A 12,986-nucleotide genomic window follows, 5' to 3' on the forward strand; every position below is an offset into this window, starting at 1 on the left:
CCCACCCAGCATGAGAGACACGGGTCTCTCATCACCACACTGGGGCTCTTGGTTCTGATCTCATCTCCCTGCCTGGGGGGCGCTTGGTTAATCTGAAACATTGACCCCAAACTCACCTGGGCTCCTTGGTTTTGTTGGTTTTTGCCCTGCAAGAAATGATTGGCGTTTATTTCTCTCCATTCCGCTCCCTGTGTCCAGGAAGAAACCCAGCCCTAGGGGCTAAGAGCGGAGCTTTCTCGGAACGTATCTCCCTGGGTCTTACAGTGGCCTCCAACCCTGTTGTGTGTGAGCCCCTCACCACCCATTTGCCTCGCAGGGCAGACCTTAGGTATACGCAGTATACGCGGCTGCATTGGACACCCAAAAATTTGTGGCACCACTGGGACAGCAGGTAAGAGCAGGTCAGCTCCCAGACACTCAGCGCATGCTGCAGTCTCCTTAGGCAGAGGCCGTATTCACAGAGCTGAATGCACCGGCGGGCTCATTCTGTGCGAGGGAGAGGGTACAGGGCAGGGAATTGTGACTTTCCTCCGCCGTGAGATGGGCCAGGCAGCTCGGTGTCCTTTGCTACCTTGTCCCACCCCCCCAGGCTGCGAGCCCAGGCTTCTGCTGCGTATGAAGCTCAGTGTTTGTCAGCAATGTGGGGGATGGGTTTCTGGGGGCCTGTGGGTTGGGGTGGTGGCTGTGCCCCAACTCAGGCATAGGGGCACCAGTTCAATAATACTGTGTAGGGCCCCATAAATCCTAAGGATGCCCTGTACCTCAGCACTGCTGGTTTCCCCTTCCAGCCAGTCCTGCATTTCCCAGCACTGACCTTCCCCAACCCCGTATTTGCCGGGCCAGGCAATGGAACAGGGGAGTCAGAGCAGACAAGAGGCAGCGGATATTTGGGGCATAAGGATTCGTCCCTAGAGGTTCCACCAGCCTCATGGTCTTATGAGAACACTCATCGCCCAGGACAAGGCCAAATGTCACTGAAATCTGCTGGTTTTCTGGGATGAACATAACCCAAAATAACAGCATCTCTCGTCTCCGGCAGACGGCCAGGAAAACAGAGCTGCAGGCAGGGGAAGTAGAGGCAGCATCTGATCCATTTTCTACAGACAGGAGCTGCTCCAGCATGGATGAGTAAGATTTGTCCAGCTTCGCAGCCTCCCCAAAGTCTGTCTGGCACTGACGGGAGAGGATGAGCTGTTCCCTTGGTTACACCAATAGATACTCTCCTCTGTTCCTTTGCCTAGGTCAGTGCTCATAGGGGATGCCGAAGCCTCTCTTGGAGATCAGGATTCAACATTGCAACCCACCTCCAGTCACGTTTCTCAGCCCAACAGAGCCCCGTATCACCGTTCTTTCGGGCCAGGATCTCCCCGTTAGTAAATGCTGTCACCAGAGACACTTGGCAGCAGAGGGAAATTCAACCACTTACCACACTGATGCCCAAATCAAAGGGTTTTTTGCAAAAAGGAGGCACAGGTTGGTTAATTGATTCCCATTCCCTCCCCTCTGCCAAGGGGACTTTTCAGCCCTTAGGGGTCCCTGCACTGGGAATGTTCATTTTTAACGGGAGACTGAAGAGGAATCCAAACAGGGCAATTGAACTTTTTTTGCAATTCTGTTACCCTGAGAAGGGCGATGCCTTAGTTACTGACATGGCCAGAGAGACCTCAGTCTGCAGGGGGAAGACCGAGGGGACATGCCTCCAGGAGGAACCTGTGGCTGGGGCACCTGCAGGTCCAGACTTGGCCAGCAGGGGGCGCTTAGTACATCCTTATACCAGCATCTAGCACAAGGGTCCCTGTGCTCTGGGCCCCACCATAATACAAACAAACAGACACTCACCAGCCCCAGGTTAAAACCAAAGCCAGGCTGTAAGAAAGAGCCAGAGGTTAACATGCTGGTCCCCATTCTCTCCCCTCCGACAGGGGGATTTCTGAACCAGCTGGGGACCCTGACCTGGAAACATCCCTTCCCCAGGGATTTCCCTTCCCACGTTGGGTCCACGCACATAGAGGTGCTGGCCGGTGCTGGGCCAGACACGAGGTGGGGCAGAGTCTCCGGTGGCCCATTCATACAGAGTGGGGGGTAGGAGGAGCCCGCTGGGAAAGGGTCTGGAGTCCCAGCAGTGAAGCCCTGACTCTGCAGGGAACCCAGCAGCTGAGATGCCCCTTGTGCACTGATCACCGGGACTGCCATGTGACCCCTCTGGGGAGCCCTTTGCAGTCACCGCTGGAATCCCGCTGACAGAGCGGGACACTGGGTGGGCTCCTTCCTGTTAGATGGGCCCCTCCACCCACCTAGCATGAGAGACATGGGACTCCCATTGCCACACTGGGGCACTTGGTTCTGATCTCATCTCCCTGCCTGGGAGTCTCCCCGTGAGCGGAAATGCTGTCACCGGAGAGACTTGGCAGCACAGGGAAATTCAACGACTTACCACTTTGATGCCCAAATCAAAAGGTTTCTGGAAAAAGGAGCCAGAGGTTGGTTAATTGATTCCCATTCCCTCCCCTCTGCCATGGGACATTCAGCCCACAGGGGACCCTGCACCAGGAACGTTCATTCTCCTGGCATTTCCCTTCCCTCTGTCAATCTCTCCCTCAAACCACTGATGCCGCCAAAGCACTTGATGATGGTGGGACAGCTGGTGCCCGCTGGGATCATGTAAAGGAGCAGCCTGGCCCTCAAACGACCAGGAGGTCTAGTCTAGCCAGGCCTATTCCATCAGTTCTGCCTGGGCCATAATTAGCTTCCCTCCATAAGGGGCAGGACTAACTGGAGTCAGGTGACAGCCTGAAACCCCTGGGCCCTGTAAAAAGGCAGAGAGAACACAGTGGGGGAGAACCCACGGTCCATAGGGAGCATGCTGCGAGTCTGGGGATGGCCTGAGGTAGGGCCTGGGAGGACTGCGGGGAAGGAGACATGGAGTCAGCCCTCGATCCCAGAGCAGTGAGACGTAAGGGGAGCCTAGAAGGAGACTGAAGAGAAATCCAGATGAGGTGACAGAACTTTGTTTGCAATTCTGTTACCCTGGGAAGGGCGCTGCCTTAGTTCCTGACATGGCCAGAGAGCTGAGCCTGGCACCAACCTCACTCTGCCAGGCTCAGCTCTCTGGCCATGTCAGACCAGGAAGACCAAGGGGACACGCCTTGAGGAGGAAACTGTGTTGGGGCACCTGCAAGGCTAGACTCGCCCAGCAGGGGGCACACCAGAGAAGACAAGTCCTTTGACAGAGTTTTGGGGGCAGGAACCATCCTTATACCAGCGCCTAGTGCAAGGGTCCCTGTCTTCTAAGCCCTACCATAATACAAAAAAATAAACAGACACTCACCAGCCCCAGGTTAAAACCAAATCCAGGCTGTAAGAAAGAGCCAGAGGTTAACGTGCTGGTCCCCATTCTCTCCCCTCCGTCAAGGGGGCTATATGAAGCAGCAGGGGACGCTGACTCTGCGGGGAACCCGGCAGCTGAGATCCCCCCTGTGCACTGATCACCAGGACTGCGCGTGTGACCCCTCTGGGGAGCCCTTTGCAGTCACCGCTGGAATCCCGCTGACAGAGCGGGACACTGGGTGGACTCTTCCCTGTTAGATGGGCCCCTCCGCCCACCCAGCATGAGAGACATGGGACTCCCATCACCACACTGGGACGCTTGGTTCGGATCTTATCTCCCTGCATGGGGGACCCTCAGATGATATTAAATAACATCCATCCCATAACTCACCTGGGCTCCTGAGTTTGGTTGTCCACCCTGCAAGAAATCATTGGTGTTTTTTTCCTCTCCATTTAGGGTGACCAGATGTCCTGATATTATTGGGACTGTTCCAATATTAGGGGCTTTATGTTATATAGTCCACTATACTTCACCCCCCCCCCCCCCATCCCTGAAAAAAAAGTGTTGTGATTTTTCACACTTGCTCTCTGGCACCTTACCTCTATTCTCCTCCCTGTGTCCAGGAAGAACCCACCCCCAACCGCCAGGGACTGACAGCGGAGCCTGCTGGGAACGTATCTCCCAGGTTCTTAGAGTAGCCTCCAACCCCATTGTGTCTGAGCCCCTCACCACCCATTTCCCTCAGCACTGCCCAGCTTCCCCTTCCAGCCAGACCTGCATTCCCATCATTGTCCTTCCCCAACCCCGTATTGCCAGGCTGGGCAATGGAACAGGAGAGTCAGAGCAGAGAAGAGGCAGTGGATATTTGGGGCATGGGGATTCAGCCCTAGAGACTCCAGCTGAGATGTCCCTTGTGCTCTGATTACCTGGCTGTCTGTGCTACCCAACTGGGGATCCCCTTGCAGTCACAGCTGGAATCCAGCTGCTAGAGATTGTCACTCTGTGGGCTTTTTCATGTCAGATGGGCCCCTTCACCCACCCAGCATGAGAGACATGGGACTCCCATCACCATACTGGGGCGCTTGGTTTGGATCTCATCTCCCTGCCTGGGGGGCGCTTGGGTAATCTGAAACATTGACCCCAAACTCACCTGGGCTCCTTGATTTTGTTGTTGGCCCTGCAAGAAATGATTGGTGGTTATTTCTCTCCACTCTACTCTCTGTGTCCAGGAAGAAACCCAGCCCCAGAGGCTGACAGCTGAGCCTGCTGGGAATGTATCTCCCTGGGTCATATAGTGGCCTCCAACCCCGTTGTGTCTGAGCCCCTCACCAAAGTCTGTCTGGAATTGAGGAGTAGAGACTGCGCTTTTCCCTTGGTTACTTTCCTTTGCCCAGATCAGTGTGGATGGGGGTTCCCCACCCCTCCCCAAGAAATCATGACTCTGTCACTGATTCTGACTTCCAGTGGCACTGCCTAGCCAAACGGGACATGGGTCATCTTGTTTTAGGGCAAGTTTGTCTAACTGTGAGTGAGGAAACGCTGTAATGGGAGACATCTGAGAGCTCTGCGAAATTCTAACACTTACCACATTGATGCCCAGCTTAAAAGGATCCTGTAAAAAAGATGAAGAGATTAGTGAACTGGTCCCATTCTCTCCCCTCTGTCATGGGGATACTTCAGCCATGGGAGGACCCCGCAATGGGAACATTCATCCCACAGGGGTTTCCTTTCCCTCTTTCAATCTCTCCTTCAGACCCACCCATCATGCCCTGATGCCCACAAAGCACTGGATGAGGGTCCGGTGCATTGTGTCTCTGCTTAGAACTTTCCCGCACTGTATGTTTGCTGCATCCACATCTTTTTCTGTGATCTGAAATGTACGTTGTGAGCTCTCTGGGGCAGGGACTATCTATGTTATCTTTTCACAGCACCTAGTGCAATTGGCCCCATCCTCCAGGCCAGTGACTTTCAGCTTGTGGTCCCCAGATCTCTGGGGGCTCCAGACTGAATCTAAGGTTTCCAAAGAGGTCCGCACCTCTATTTGAAAGTTTTTAGGAGTCCTCAAATGAAAAAAAGGTAGGAAATCCCTGATCTAGGTCCTATTGAAATAGAAAAAAATAAACAATAACACTCACCAGCCCCAGATTAAAACCAAAAGGATTCTGTAAGAAAGAGACAGAGGTTAATGTACCAGTCTCCATTCTCTCCGCTGTCAGGGGGATTTCTGAACCAGCCAGGGACCCTGACTTGGAAACATCCCTTCCCCAGGGGTTTCCCTTCCCGCATTGGGTCCTCGCACACAGAGGCGCTGGCCTGGACCAAGCCAGACACGAGGTGGGGCAGAGTCTCCGGTGGCCCATCCATACAGAGTGGAGGGAGGAGGAGCCCGCTGGGAAAGGGCTGGAGTCCCAGCGGTGAAGCCCTGACTCTGCGGGGAACCCAGCAGCTGAGATCCTCCCTGTGTACTGATCACCGGGACTGCCCGTGTGACCCCTCTGGGGAGCCCTTTGCAGTCACCGCTGAACTCCCGCTGACAGAGTGGGACACTGGGTGGGCTCCTCCCTGTTAGATGGGCCCCTCCACCCACCCAGTATGAGAGACACGGGACTCCCATCGCCACACTGGGGTGCTTGGTTCGGATCTCATCTCCCTGCCTGGGGGACCCTCAGATGATATTAAATAATATCCAGCCCAGAACTCACCAGGACTCCTGGGTTTGGTTGTCCGCCCTGCAAGAAATAATTGGGTTTTTCTCTCCATTTAGAGTGACCAGACGTCTTGATATTATTGGGACTGTCCCGATATTAGGGGCTTTGTCTTATATAGGCCACTATACTTCTCCCCCCGAAAAAAAAAAATGTTCTGATTTTTCACACTTGCTCTCTGGCACCTTACCTCTATTCTCCTCCCTGTATCCAGGAAGAACCCCCCCACCCTTTCCAGGGGCTGGCAACGGAGCCTGCTGGGAACGTATCTCCCTGGGTCATACAGTGGCCTCCAACCCCGTTGTGTCTGAGCCCCTTAGCACCCATTTCCCTCAGCACTGCCCGGCTTCTCCTTCCAGCTAGACCTGCATTTCCCAGCACTGACCTTCTCCAATCCCGTATTGCCAGGCCAGGCAATGGAACAGGGGAGTCAGAGCAGAGAAAAGGCAGTGGATATTTGGGGCATGAAGATTCGGCCCTAGAGACTCCACCTGAGCTGTCCCTTGCGCTCTGATTACCTGGCTGTCCATGCTATCCGACTGGGGATCCCCTGGCAGCCACAGCTGGAATCCAGCTGCTACAGGTTGTCATTCTGTGGGCTCTTTCCTGTCAGATGGACCCCTCCACCCACCCACCATGAGAGACATGGGACTCCTGTAGCCCTACTGATGGCATCGGTTCCAAATTTTGTGGGATAGTCCTAAAATTGAAGAGCTCCTTCTGCAGTGAAAATGAAGTCCCGGTTCTCAAGGGCGACTGGTCTGCGGTGGTTTGGAGGTGCGGGAAGGCAGGATATGGAGTAGGATGTGGGGCCCATGACACAGGAAATGGAGGAGATAGAACAGGGAGTAACGGACGGGCAGAAACAAACAAATTTGGGGTGAGGTGGGTCAGTGAGGGGAGAAGCTCAGGGTGTGCCTGGCCCTCACTATGGGCTCCTGAACATCGATGGGGCAGAGGCTGACTTTCCCCATGTGCCTATGCAGTGCCTGGGCCACTGGCCCCCAAGCTCCGTTGTGTCAATGTCTGTGCAGCACCAGTGTCTATGCTGCATGGCAAATGAGAGTCAGGATTGTGGGACAAGATTCTGCTCACAAACGCGACTAATGTTTTTGAATGCCTCAGATGCTGGGAATGCAGCTGTAGACTCCTTGGAGAGCCCTGATTTTCAGAAGGCAAGTGTCCAGCGCTTTCTGAAGAGCAGGGCCCGCGAAGGTGTTCAAAGCTGTACACTCAAACACTGAGGGATTCAAAGTCACTAAGCACTTTTCAATTGTTCACCTGTGAGAGTTTTCTGTCTGCCCAAGGGCTGCTGCCTTTTTGATGGGCTGAGATGGAAACATCTGTACTATTCTTCCCTTCACAATTCCGGCCCATTGATTCCATCTGACCTATGGAAAATTGACCCCAGCTGGGATCTGGCCCCATAGACACCAATGGAGCTATGGCCCATTGACTCCAGCTGGGATCTGGCCCCACAGACACCAATGGAGCTATGGCCCATTGACTCCAGCTGGAATCTGGCCCCACTGACTCTAATGGAGCTACGGCTGATTGACCCCAAGTGGGGATCTGGCCCCACTAACTCCAATGTTGCTACAGCCCATTGACTCCAGCTGGGCTCTAGCCCGTAAATTGAAGTTACTCTCCAAAGAAAGCAGCATTTAGTACTTACCGGCTGCCAAAGGCCTGCTTGCCCCAGTGCCATGTTCTGTTAGGAAAACCAGGAGTTAGAGCATTTGGGAGATGATGAGACGTGAGCAAAGGGCTGAAGATTTGGAGAAGAGATTTTTCAGCCCCTACTTGAGACACTTTAATTTTCAGGAAGCGCTGAGCACCTTGCCTCTGAAAATCAGACCCCTATGGGACCCAAAATCACTAGTCAACCATCCGTTGACTAATATCTGCTGAGTAGCGTGTATATATATACACACACACACTGCATCATCAATATATATTAGTGTGTATTAAGTAGCAGTAACATTCAGCACAAATACTGTAACAGTGATACAGGCTGAACTGGCCTATACCATAACACTGTTCCCTTAGGCTAAGTATCCCATAACTCCTTGCGTTTTTGCTGAAGTAAGAGTTTGGCATAAGCAGATAGAAAACTTGTCAGAATCAAGATATATTCGCACAAGCCAGGGAAGTCTCTTCACGGACAGTACCTGGGAAGCTAGTATCCAAACAAAGATAGGGAAGGGACAGAACAACACGTTAGGGAACCGAGACAAACTCCTCTGCTGGATTTTAGTGACATATAAAGCGAGGTGCAACTTGTAAAATATTAAGAACATAACGATGGCCAGACTGGGTCAGACCAAAGGTCCATCTAGCCCAGTGTCCTGTCTGCCGGCAGCGGCCAGTGCCAGGTGCCCCCGAGAGAATGAACAGAACAGGGAGTCATCAAGTGATCCATCCCCCGTCACCCATTCCCAGCTTCTGGCAAACAGAGGCTAAGGACATCATCCCTGCCCATCCTGGCTAACAGCCATTGAAGGACCTGTCCTCCATGAATCTTCATATGTACTTATCTAGCCACATATATACTTATCCATCCATCCATCCACACACCTCCATATCTAGCTATCTCCTCACACACGTATTTGAAAACCTGCGACATAGACACATGCTTTCAGTTCTACCCAGCACCTGCCCCCTGTACAGTGGGATGAACACATCAGCTGAACCTAACCCTTGAGTAACCGTCCCTGACAGCTTCTAGCTGGCCGTTATTGTGAAGCGCTCGGCAGCCGGTTGGTGGTGGGGCTCAGCTCCAAAGACTGCAGGAACCACTTGCTTTTAGGTTGGTCCTGCCAAACTGGATGCATAATGGGGGTCCCTGAACTATCAGGGAGGTAGATGAGAGTCCTCCATGAGCCTGGCCATCCATCTATCTAGGTTCTTCTGTGGGTTTGATGCACCAGGGGTCTTTCATTTAACCTGTCCCCTCCACTTTCCACATGAAAGGCCCAAGAGCTGTGTCCCATCTCTCATTCTGAGGCATATAAGAGGCTCTCCTGTCCGACAGAATGTCTGAGACTTACCTGGGGGTCATAATAGTAATCATATCCATACGGCGAACCCTGTTAGAAAAAGCCAAGGGTTAGTTCTTTGTGCCCCCTTCCTCCCATGTCATAGAGCCTAAGGCCACTGGTCCTTCACTCTGCCATTCTGCATCAGACTGACCAGAGAACCACCCCCTGCGTCCAGCCCATATCTGGTGGTTGAGCTAGAGCGTCTATTTTAGAAAAGATGTGGAAGAGGAGCCACTGCCACAGCTCTGAGTGTCCCGCCGTGGGAACCAGGTGGAATTCCACAAATTACAGTGGACTTTCTCCTGATTTCCTCTGCTGTGAGGGCAAAATATGACCTAATGCAGGCCAGTGAATGCTGCTATGAGAGCAACAATGGGGCAGATCAGCAGCTGTTGTCAACTGGCATCACTCCATTGACTTTCAGTATCTATTCATTCATCCATCCCTCCCTCCCTCCATCCCTCTGTTTATCCCTCCCTCCCTCCAGGTTTTATCTATTTATCTGCGCCCGTCTTTTGTGGGTTTACAGGATAATTTGTAGGATTTTTTGCATAGAGATTATTATTTAATTGTAGGGATTATGGTTGTACCTAGAAGCCCCAGTTAAGGATCAAGGCCTCATTGTGCCAGATGCTGTACAGTCCCTGACCAAGATAGGGGCCCCATTGTGTGGGACACTGCCCAGACCCACGGCCAGAGACAGTCCCTGCCCCAGCTGAGATTCGGATCCCATCATGCTGGGCACTGTCCTGGCACAGCCAGAGACAGACCCTGCCCCAAAGAGCTGGCAGTGCTGTGGAATTGCTGTCTGTCTAAAGCTGATTCCATGGGGCCAGGTGAAGGGAGTTTGTTCCCAGAAGAACTGCCAGCCTTACCCACAGCGGTGCGGCTCTGGCCCTCTCCAGGAGCAGGAGGAAGAGGAGGAGAACCCTGGCCAGGCTGCTCAGCTGCATGGCCCCTTCTGCCCAGTGCCCGTCCCTCGACAGCTGGAAACCAGAGAGGTGAGTCTGGTGGGTTGAGCTGCTGTATTTATACCCTGATACTGAGCCTAAGTGCCCTCCACCACATGAGTCAGCTGGATTGCAGCCAGTAGCTCTCTGCCCCTCCCCTCCTACCCTTCTGCCCTCCCTCCCACTCCCACATGTACACACTCTGCCTCTGCCAACTCCCTTCTCCCCCTTCCCACCTGCCGAGCTCCGGCAGTCACCTGTCTATGAGTCACCTGCCTGGGTCCGGTCTGACTTCAGTCCAGCATCAGTGGGCCGCTCTCTGCCAGGGCTTATGGACGGGCTCCCAGTGGCCAGCCAGCCCTCCCAGGGCACAGGACATTGATTGAGGACAAAAGTGTTATAGAGAAACTAGATCATGCAGCCAGTCAGCACATATGCCGGCTCACCAGGCACCCCGTATCTCTAGGGTTGCCAACGCTGTATGTCAATCATACGGGACACTTTTCTGAGCACCACCCTGCTCCTCATCTCTCTTTGCTGGCTCATGAGATGAGTCCAGCACTCAGAGCAGGGCCCCGGGTACCACGCCAAGCGTGCTCCCAGCCGGATGCATGCGGCATCACTGCCAGGCTGTGCACACACGCAGCTTATGTCCCAGGGGGGTTTTCCACTGGGACCAGTTTTCCCTCAGTTGGTCCCAGAGCAAAAATTAACAGCACATTTTCAACAGCAATCGGCTAGGCTGTAAAACCGGCCATGAGGCAACCCTGGCTGAACTCCAGGGTCACAGGCATCCTGCACTGATTTAGTATGGGACAGGCAATTTGTTATGTAAATAAGGGACATCCCTTATAATATAGGAAGTCCAAGCAGACCTTACGGGTGTGTCTCATGCTGCCACATGGAGCGTGTTAGCCCTGAATGGTACTGGGTACAACACAGCTCTTGTCAGAGAGCTCACCCGCCCCAGAGCCGGCAGTACACAGGTCCTTCTGCCACAAAGGGAGCAAGTCACTGACGAAAGAGCAACCTTCCTGCAGTCCAATGGTGCAGACTGAACTCATGGTCGGGCACCTGTAAGATGTGGTGATTTCCCAGAGATCTGGCCTTCCTTCAGCTGCTCACTATATTCAAAGCTGGTGTTGCGCACTCTTCGGCCAGGTCATCGGGATGGATAAAAACAGCCCAGAACAATGTGCTCTCAGAGTCTCCGTCGACCTGGGAAGGGGCACGAGCCCTGACTCTATCTGCTGCTGCCTGCGGTGCTGCCACGGGGTCGCAGGATTGAGCCGGAACAGAACTTCCCAACACGCTGCCCCCTGGTACAACGACACCGACTGTGGTCACTTGGCTGGTGCAGGAGTCCTCAGTAGACTGTGCAGGTATGATGATCGTGCTTATAATAAGGGACTGTTGGCAGCTTTATACCAGGATCCCCAAGGAGGCCCTGACGGGTTTCCAAGCCTTCCAGTAGGACATTGCCCTTTTGGTTAAAATCTTACATCAGCTGGAGGATCAAATGAGGGTCCTGAGTCAGTTCCAGCTGCCCCGTTAAACAGTTTGGGCCGGGGGGATCAGCATAACCAGTATTGGGCGAGTGCAGTTACTGAGTCCAATTTCCACAGGAAACCCACCCATTGAGCCAGGAACACACAGATACGTAGAACATATCCTGGTACAAACGGCTATCAATATCCCAGGGACACAGAGCGTTTGGCACATCTTTACATGCTTCCAAGGTCTCCCATCTGTCACAAGGACCCACTCGACTGTGCACACACATTACGCCAGGAGCCACCAGGTGGTGCTGTCACTCACAGTCTTCCGAGTCCTTCTCCTTACCCATTCTGCGTTTTTGTTCGTTTTGTGATGGGGTTTACTTCAGGAGGGAGCTGTAGCAAGCAGTAAAGAGTTTGCTCCTCTGTCTTAATCTCTCTAACCGGAGCCAGTTCTTGGGGCAGGGTTGCTCCTTGGAAACCAAGCACTGGTGTATGGGCTGGGATTATTGAGGGGAGCCACCTGCATGCTGTTTGTGTCTCCTCTGTTCCAGGGCTATTGTATATATCGTAACAAAGGCCCTTCGTTTTCAATTTTTATTTTATTGAAAACATCCTGAAAATATATCAGTGGTTATTATACAAATGAAAAAACAGGTGAAAAACAATGCAAAAAAATCTTTGCAGTTTTGTGGGTAAATACCAGAGTTAAGATTGGGAGACGGGAGAACAGAGAACAGCAACAAATAGAGAAAAGGTTTCCAAGAAAGTCAAGCAGTTTAATGCCGTGGTTTACTTAATGAACTGGACATTAACAGTCTGTACACATAGGCACACGCGTACACACGGGTATTGCCCGCTCCGTCACCTTACTTTAATAGACACTGCCGTAGGTACACGTAGCCTAACTTATTATTAACATCAACACATTGACCTGACATCGTGTACTGGCTTTGCTAAATATCATCAGTATTTTCATGTACCAGAGCAGTCCAAAATTCAGGTGGAAATCGGCAAACACCAGGTCACAACTTTTGTAAAACCCTAGAATTTTCTCTAAGAATCAGTACAAACTGAAAACAAAAAGCCTTAAGCGCAAATAAACAACGGCAACCAACCAATAGCCGGACTGATTTCTCATCTAACAGGGAACTGACATGCAAGGCAGAGGAGAGATGATATAATAAACCACAGCACTTGCCCCAATGCGCTTACAGACATAAAACACCCATCTGTGACGGGTGGGCGGGACGAAGATCCAGCCCCAGGGAGGAATGAAAGAGACAAGGTGACAAATAACCTGGATAGGTTGTTGTCATAAACAGATAGTTAAGGGTTAATGTCTCTATCATAAGCATCTTTCCCAAATCTGGACCTTAGCATCCAAAATCTGGGTGCTTGTATGAAACTCCCCCAAGCTTATTACCAGCTTGGATCTGATCTCGCTGCCACCAGCCAGGAATTTC

The sequence above is a fragment of the Chelonoidis abingdonii genome, chromosome 11, assembly GCF_003597395.2.
Source record: "Chelonoidis abingdonii isolate Lonesome George chromosome 11, CheloAbing_2.0, whole genome shotgun sequence".
Lineage (NCBI taxonomy): Eukaryota > Metazoa > Chordata > Testudines > Testudinidae > Chelonoidis > Chelonoidis abingdonii.